Below are 9,412 nucleotides of genomic sequence, written 5' to 3'. Positions count from 1 at the left end.
AACATCCATCTAAAACTATTTAAAACAATTATATTTTTCCTTTAGATATACTTTACCTGCCTGCCGTTTGGCTTTAAGAATTAAGAAAAAAGAAAATAAAATACTAAAGAAAATTACTCAGGGCTGACACGTTTCTCTCCTTGGCGAATCAAGCATTAACATCACACACTTCAGCAGCTGATTATAATACTTGAATTGGCACATGCGTGGCTTGTGTCACCGCCGCTTTATACATCGAGCCCTATAGCTGCTGTAAGAGCACAAAACAAAGGATCATTATTTAAACCGCGCACGCTACATACCAACTTATGTGAACCAATTTCATTTGCCCTACATATAAGATGTCTTGTTCAGGTTGAAAGTAGTAGAAAGCCACTGATTATTTTATGCCTGGCTGCATCCTGATGCAAATGCAATTAGAAAAACAAGGTCTGCTTCTATTATTCCATGTGTCTCAGTCAAGACCTGTTTGCCATGTCAATGTGTGACGTTTTAGATAAACTGAATATTTAATCAAATGTCTTTGTAGAATTGGCTGGGGAAAATGTACAGGAACAGAATATATTACATTAAGAACATGTAATGTCACTGGCCTTTTTAGGAAGCATTTAGAAGACACTGATGACTCCCGTGGTTTTAAAATCCCAAGCATTTTATGGGTCTTTAAATATAGAATCACATTAGACACAGCTATTATACTTGTTATAATTGAGTAAAATGCATGTGTGTATGCAAGAACAAGTACAAAAAAAGCAGTGAAATCAAGGCAATCAAGTGCTGTAAAATTAACAATTTATCACATGGTAGACTGTATATTTTAATGTGTGTAGTCTGCTCTCCCTGACGGACTCTTTTGTATCAGCTTAGCCTTGATGCTGAACTACAGGCAGATATAAAAGGCTCACATTAATGCGGCTCTGTATTAATTAATCACCGAACACGTTTTTTAAAGGCAGCTAATGTACAGTAAGTACCCCAATTTTTTTTTTTCTCTCTTTTTTTTTCTTTTTTTTTTCCTATACTCTGAGGCCCAGATTCTCGTAGAACGGCGTAACTTAAGGCGGGCGTAACGTATCTCATTATTTCAGGCAAGTGCTTTATTCACAAAGAACTTGCCTGTAAAGTTGCGGTGGCGTAACGTAAATCACCCGGCGCAAGCCCGCCTAATTCAAATTAGGCGGGTAGGGGGCGTGTAGCATTTAAATTAAGCTCGTTCCCAGGCCGAACGTACTACACATGTGCCGTCCGTAAAATATCCCAGGGTGCATTGCTCCAAATGATGTCGCAAGGACGTCATTGGTTTCGACGTGAACGTAAATGGCGTCCAGCCCCATTCACGTAAATTTATAAATTTTGACGCGGGAACGACAGCCATACTTAACATTGGTTGCCCCTCATATAGCAGTGGCAACTTTACGCCGGAAAAACCTAACGTAAACGTCGTAACTTTACTGCGTCGGCCGCGCGTACGTTGGGGAATTCGCGTATCTAGCTAATTTGCATACTCGACGGGGAAAACGACGGAGGCGACACCTAGCGGACAAAAAAAAATGCATTTAAGATCCGACGGCGTAAGAGCCTTACACCTGTCGGATCTAATGGATATCTATGCGTAACTGATTCTAAGAATCAGTCGCATAGATACGACGGCCCAGATTAGGACTTACGACGGCGTACATGGCGTTGCGCCATCGTAAGCCCTTTGAGAATCTGGGCCTGAATGAGCTCCCACCTACGATCTTCCCACCTAGAAAGATGACCAAGTCATCAAATGGTGGCAGCACCTGCACAGAGCAGCACTGCCAGCAGGAGTCCTAACGAGACAAGAACCCTAAAATTCATCATTGGGAAAGGTGAGTTTGGACACTTTCGAGCACATTTTTCCCTTTGAATCCCTTTGAATTCTACAGAAATGATCCCTGAAAGTATAGTCCTACCCAAAATGTTTTTAATAACAAATAGGGTTATGCTTACCTGCTCTGTGCAATGGAATTACACAGAGCTGCCCCAAACCTCCTGTTCTTGGGTCCCCCTCTGTCGCTTCTGGCTCCTTCTCTCTGGGGCGCTTCATATAGGGGCACTTTTGCAAACTCCCAGACTATGGACACAGACAGTGGTGCTCGGCCCCACCCCCTCCTCCCTCATAACTAGCTTTGATTGACAGCAGTGGTAGCCAATGACTCCCTCTGTCTCAGCAAAGCCTGTGAGACCAAGAAGTTAAAGGGGTTGTAAAGATTTGTTTTTTATTTTCTAAATAGGTTCCTTTAAGCTAGTGCATTGTTGGTTCACTTACCTTTTCCTTCAATTTCCCTTCTAAATGTTTTTTTCTTTGTTTTCTGTGTCTGAATTTCTCACTTCCTGTTCCTCCTCAGTAAGGTGTTCAGTAAGCTGTTCTAAATGACTTTCCGCCGCTCGGATGATGGTGGAAAGCTTACCGAGGAGAAACAGGAAGTGAGAAATTCAAACAAAGAAAAAAATCATTTAGAAGGGAAATTGAAGGAAAAGGTAGGTGATCCAACAATGCACTAGCTTAAAGGAACCTATTTAGAAAATAAAAGACGAACCTTTACAACCCTTTTAAAGAGAGAAGAAATGCAGACGGGGAAAACCGTCCTGGATTGAATGAGGGCTCAGGTAAGTAAAAGGGGAAGTGAGGGGGAATACTGATACCTAAACATGTTTACCTTAATGCAAGGACTGCATTAAGGTAAAAAATGTTAAGGCTTTCTAACCACTTTAATATATTTTCCTGTAAATATACTCAGACTGGCAGAGGAAGGGCTGTACTGACAGTCAATCAGATGAATTGCATAACAATATGTTGATAAAGAACATATGAGGAGAGAGGGTAATGAGCAGATGGGTGACCTCATCTGTCTGCTGCTTGTCCTTCACTGTCCAGTCTCAAACTGGGGGCAGGGAAGAGTCAGTATTGCATTTCCTAATTTTAAGACAGTGCTGTCATCCATCTGGTTGTGCTGCATGACAGTGATGTACAAACACAAGACTAAATGGATGGGAAGGATGTGTAAAGATTCAAATTAACATTTTTCTCTGTATACTGTGTAAAACCGAATGCTAGGTATGCCACATAGTACATGATAGGGATGAGACAGATTTTCCTGTATATGCTTTAAGCAGGGTTCACTCAACTTCCAAGAAGTTTGGGTGCCAAACCTAAACTTCACTAAAATCAATGGGAGCTGAGTCTGTCAAATCCAAAAAGCCAATTTTTTATGCTAATAGGCAAAGAGTTGGCAAAAATAGCTATAGGGGGGTGGATGGAAGGTGAGCAATGCTCTAGGGCAGGGGTCTCCAACCCTCGGGGCGTGGACCACTACCAGGCCGCAGCCTGTTTATCGGCAGGCCATGAAGTCTGCGCTATCTGAGGTGCGGCGATGGCGAGCAAGCAGAGAGATCGCCGCCATCACTGCACTTCCGCCCACACAGCCCTGCCGCACTTTCGCCCACACAGCCCTGCTGTACTTCCAACCAAACACAGCCCCACTGCTACACTGTTAGGGGTGAAGCAGGAGAGCAGAGAGATGACATTATTGAACATCACCCGCCTGCATCACCGCTGTTCCACCCACACAGCCCGGCCGGTATAATGTTGTGGGTGAAGCAGGCAAGCAGAGAGATGACATCTCCCACCTCCCGCCCCGCATCACCACTGTTCTCTCTCACGCGGAACTCACTGTATTTAGTGACAATTTGCATCTAGGAGGCAGGAGATAGTAGCATGTGCAATCTGCATCTGGTGATATGTGCAATCTGAATCTGGTGGCATGTACAATCTGCATCTGGTGGCATGTGCAATCTGAATCTGGTGGCATGTGGCAATCTGCATCTGGTGGCATGTGGCAAGTGACTGTGGCAATCTACATCTGGTGGCATGTGGCAAGTGACTGTGGCAATCTACATCTGGTGGCATGTGACAAGTGACTGTTGCAATCTACATCTGGTGGCATGTGGCAAGTAACTGTGGCAATCTGCATCTGGTGGCATGTGGCAATCTGCATCTAGTGGCACGTGGCAATCTGCATCTGGTGGCAGATTTTGCACGCTGCCTAGGAAGTTGACCTGGTCGGATCACAGGTTTAATTCCTTTAGCCTAGCCCTACCGGAAGCGAAACCTCCACATATCCCAGATCGCTCTGGCCCCAAGGTTTTCTCAAGAAATCTATCAAAATTCTGCCCAGACAGATTTGGAAACCTTGTGGCTAAGGGTATTAACAAGTCAATCTTTTTCGAGCTGGGCGACCCCGTAGAGAAGCTGAGTATTTTTCAAGTGGCCCTTGATGTGGTAGCACCCTGTAGGATGAGATCTAATCCCTGACCCCTGGGCAGGAGCCCGCAATTATTTACCGAGGAGCTTAGGATCCTCAAAAGGCATATTCGGTCCAGGGAGAGACGCTGGCGGAAGTTCCTTCTGCCAGCTGACAAAGTGCTGCATCTGGTGGCCCTATATTTTTATAAGAGGACTATTAGAGGGGCTAAAAAGACCTACTTCCGTGAGCGAGTGAGGAAGGCAGCCAACAGCACGGCCAAACTTTTCAAGATCTCTTCAGAGTTAACCCGAAGCTACCAGCTCTGCTTCCAAGGAGTCACAGGACTGGTGCCAGGAGCTCACTGACTTTTGTCTCTAAGGTTAAAACCATTAGAGACAGCATTCCCAGGCCAAAGACCGTGCAAGAGGACATCAGCCACACAGTGATGGCCCCTGGATTGCCTGTTTTTTCCAACCGATTGCGGTTATACAGGTGGTTGAGGTAATTGCCTCTTTGAAACCATCTTTATCTCCATTAGATGTATGTCCTGCTGGGCTGGTTAAAAAATCTGCTGCTCTTTTGGCCCCCTTTATTGGGGAGATAATATACTGCTGTTTCAGGACAGGTATCGTCCTGGGGCGCTCTGAAGCGGGCCGTGGTCTTGGTCCTGCTGAAGAAACAGACCTTGGATCCGGACATATTGGGCAACTACAGGCCTATTTCCATCTTGCCTTTTGTGGCAAAGGTGATGGAGCACCTGGCGGTTATCCAGCTACAGGCTTACCTTGAGTCTTTCCATCTTTTGGACGAATTCCAGTCTGGATTTTGGCCTGGACATGGAACAGAGACAAGCCTCATCTGTGTTTATGATGATGTTCTTCACAGCTTTGACAGGGGTGACTCAGTAGCTCTGGTTCTCTTGGATCTGTCAGCCACATTTGATACAATAAATCATGGAACCTCACTGGAGCACATGAGATCTGTTTTTGGTAGGAGTGGGTCGGCTTTGGCATGGGTGGCCTCTTTTTTAGAGGGTAGAGTTCGGGGAGTCAAGACTGGCCCCTTTTACTCTAAGTACACCACCCTGGACTGCAGAGTGCCACAGGGCTCTGACTTGTCACCCCTGTTGTTTCATATCTATATGAGGCCCCTTGCCAACCTGCTAAAGTCCAACGCCATCCAGTATCATGTTTATGCGGACGACACCCAGGTCTACCTCAAGATTCCTAGGAACCAGACGGCTGATGCCACCCTTGCCAGTTGTTTGGAGGCTATCAATACATGGATGTCTGTCAACTTCCTGAAACTCAATGGGGGAAAAACTGAGGTGATCATCTTCAGCGATCTGGCCACCCCCCAGATATCCTACCTTGGCCTCCCACATTTGGTCCTGCTCTGAAGGTGGCCCCCAGGTCCGTGTTCTGGGATTCATCCTAGATCCAGGTTTAACCCTGGCTCCTCAGGTAAAAAAGGTCATCAGTGCATGTGCATCACTGGCAGCTAAAACTCCTGAGGGGGTTGTTTAAATATCTGGATATCTCGGACAGAAAAACTGTCATCTGTGCCACGATAGGTAGCTGCATAGACTACTGCAACTCTCTTTATCTGGGATTGCCAAAGAGGTTAGTGCAGAAGCTTCAACTTATAAAAAAATTGCTGCAGCAAGGTTACTCATGGATGTCCTGTTGAGGGATTATATCACCCCTGTCCACAATTCTTGTATCTGAGGAACCAGTTGTGTATAGTACCCCAGCCACAATACACCACCCGGGAATGGTATAAATTAATCAGACACATCCTGATCTGTACATGCCCATTTACTATAAGTTGACCTAACTAAATAGAGGATGCTACACTGAACTGGCAATTTCATAATACCACTATATTGACCACCTTCAAAGATCTTAGATCACTTGTAATTTAATTTGACTTCATCATGTTGATCTAAAATCATAATATAGGGTGGGTGGATGGGAAGCATTTTCTGCATTTGAAGATCTCTGACTGAACTCTGCCTCACTCCATCCTACAGAATACCACTGGAGCCCCCCCCCCCCCCCCAGCCAGCCAGCCTGCCTTATGGGTATACTATAACCACAAGTATATAAAATAGGCCCTGACGGGAGATTTGCATCATGGATGTACAGCCGACAAATCTGCAGTAACTGCATGATGCTATCATGTCAATATGGACCAAAATCTCTGAGGAATGTTTCCAACACCTTGTTGATTCTAGGTAGTCATACAGCAAATATATCCAATATATCAAGAGTAAGCCCATATCGTAAGACAACACAGATCATGAAACAATTGAAAAAGCAATAAATATTATACCAGATCTGAAAAATAGCATTATTTTGAGGTGGGTTTGTCGATAAAATAGACATGGATCCCATTTAGCAGGGTTAAGAATCATCATTTATGTGAAATATCTGTTTCTCATGCATAATTGCATCCATCCTAGATGCTATCTGTGGGAAAGGGGCAATCTCAGACTTACAGTAAAAGGTAATGACCCAGTGCGATGGACTGTTTTCATCTGTCAAACGTGTGTGGGCCCCATCGGTTTGTTTGTTATCGGTGGAAAAAAATAGAACATGTTTTAAATTTTTCCTATGGATAAAAAAACAATAGAAAACAATCATCGTCTGTGTGGAAGTCCATCGGTCAAAAGTCCACGCATGCTCAAAATTTAAGTTGACGCATGCTCGGAAGCATTGAATTTAATTTTCCTCAGCACGTCGTAGTGTTTTACGTCACCGCGTTTGAACACGGTCAGATTTTTGACGGATGGTGTGTAGGCAAGACTGAAGAGTCAGCTTCATCGGATATCCGACGAAAAAATCCATCGGATTAGATTCCATCAGATATCCGATCGTGTGCATAGGGCATAAGATGGAAGGGTTCCTGCCAGACAGGGGCCTTTTTTCTCATTCCTGGAAGGTATGTTTATAAGCAGCTGCTTGACGACAACCCCAAAAACAACGTGGCGAGACCTGGGGGTATAGTACCATCTAGTAAATAATTTTAGTGCTGCATCACAGACCGCCAAAGATCTGGTACATTTTTTCAGATTAGTTCACATGGAGTCACACTCCTGTTCTGTAAATTGTTCTCCAAACTCTGGTTCCCAAGCAGCCATACAGGAAAGCTTTTCTACTCTGAGACAGGTATAGAGATTTGGTATTAACCCTCTCCCGCAAGGGCATCTATGACATATACCCTCATATGCAGTATAGGAGTAAGGGGGAGATAATACATAATGTGTAGCAAAAAAGTATCTAATTTTTAAATAATGGTAGAATTCAGACTGAGGAATTGATTGCTTTTTGGGAGATGGTTGAATGAATAAAAGAACATCCCTCCTGGAAATGAAAAAAAGGAAATTAGTCAATGAGATTTCCACCAACAAAAATAATCGGATCTGTAAAATGCTGTGACAAACCTAGGGTCACTCAAAAATGAGGACACCTTAGATCTCAAATTGTACTTGTCTTTCTATCTTTGCCAAAGCATGAGAGACTGGGCCACTAATAGGTATTGTTTAGAAAGGTCATTTGCAGAGGCTTCACCAGACCACAGCAGTCTTAGAAGAAAGTATGGTGAAATGGAGCTGCTTTTAAATTTAAGTCATGGTACCTTAGAATTAGACATGTGCATTCGTTTTCGTCCGAATCCATTTTCGTACGAATTTCAGCGATTTTCACATTTGTTTAACAAACGATAACGACGTGCAGAATTCGAAAGATCCGACATAAAAAATGCTTTATTTTTGTTTCCTTGCCACAACAGTTCGATATATATAGAAGATTCGACATGACGGTGACAATAGCAATCTGTGTCTATCGAATCTGCAGTCAAATGTGCCTAACCTTAACTCTATTAATCCGAGATTTATTCAACATTATAGAGACATGAAGATCCGACGAAACAGCTAAAAACATATGATCGCCACAAACGGACATTTATTGTCAAATACTCCGCCCATAGGCTATAGAAGAATTCTAATGTAGGTAGTAATAATAATTGATAAATATGATTATTACTAGTCATACAACATTAGAATTCTAGTATAGCTTGTGGTTGGGGCATTCAACCAAAAATGTACGATTGCGGCATCATACAGTTTAGCTGCTTCTTTGAAATCTTCTTAGAACATTCGACGGACACCATGAGCCTTCAATGACAGATTCAACCTTAATTTGGATTTTCGGACGAATGCATTTTTTAACAAAATAAATAAAAACGAATTTCGGGAGTAACTAAATAAATGTATTTTTCGGACGAAATTGAAATTCCGAAACAAAATATTTCAGTGTGCACATGTCTACTTAGAATCTGAAATATCTGATATATATATATATCACCAGCGTAGGATGCGCGTCCACGTGAGGACGTGATGACGCGAGTCGTTCACAGGTGGGGGAGAGAAGAGCGATGGGACCGCTAGGAGGTAGGACGGCCCGGGTCTGAGAGAGAGAGGGAGAGAGAGGCTCCCTTAGGCTGCCGTTGCACGCGCTGCCCATCGGCTACATTGACCCTGCAGACCCGCTCGGTGCTGGCGGTGTGGAGAGCGGTGGACGGCGAAGTTCTGGGGCCGTTCGTGGTACTGGGAAACGGACACAGGATGCGGGGTAAGTAGCGGGAGGACGGGACCCGCCGACTGCAGTGGCTTCAGCCGGGACCTTAGCATACACTGAGGTGAGCATGTCGAGACAGCGTGCTCGCTGAACCCAGAGGGACTCCATCCGCACTCCTCCTCTCAGCTGATCCAGACCCAGAGGTACATTTGCTGCTAAATGATTAACTTGTAGAAGACAAATCAACGTTTAAAAAACAGCAACTTAATGCAGATCTATGGTGAAGAGAGAGGTATTCCTACAGTGAGAAGTTAAATTAGAACTGCATCAGAACTGCATTACATGGTTATGAACGTTTTAATATATCCTGATCACATGTGAATAAAAGATCAGTAAGGGAATAAGGGAAGTTAACGGGAACCCAGAGATAACCAGCTGTGAACTTGTATAAAGAGGTGGATATGATGTGGCTCTATGATTGACTGATTGCTGTAGCACTTTCCTATACTACTGGATTGGAGGAGACTATTTAAGCTGGATATGAAAAGCCTAAAATAGGTA

General features: G+C 43.9%; 1 non-coding gene across 1 annotated transcript; it reads right to left on the bottom strand.

Moving 5' to 3' along the window:
- Positions 1 to 1,715: 1,715 nt before the first annotated feature.
- LOC120942261 lies at positions 1,716 to 1,935 on the bottom strand. The gene has a single exon (XR_005749962.1). It is a non-coding gene; the product is annotated as a small nucleolar RNA U3 (small nucleolar RNA).
- Positions 1,936 to 9,412: the final 7,477 nt, after the last annotated feature.

Source organism: Rana temporaria, chromosome 5, assembly GCF_905171775.1.
Source record: "Rana temporaria chromosome 5, aRanTem1.1, whole genome shotgun sequence".
NCBI classification, from domain to species: domain Eukaryota; kingdom Metazoa; phylum Chordata; class Amphibia; order Anura; family Ranidae; genus Rana; species Rana temporaria.
The sequence above is the reverse complement of the archived record's forward strand: the minus strand, read 5'-3'. Positions and strand labels throughout refer to the sequence as shown.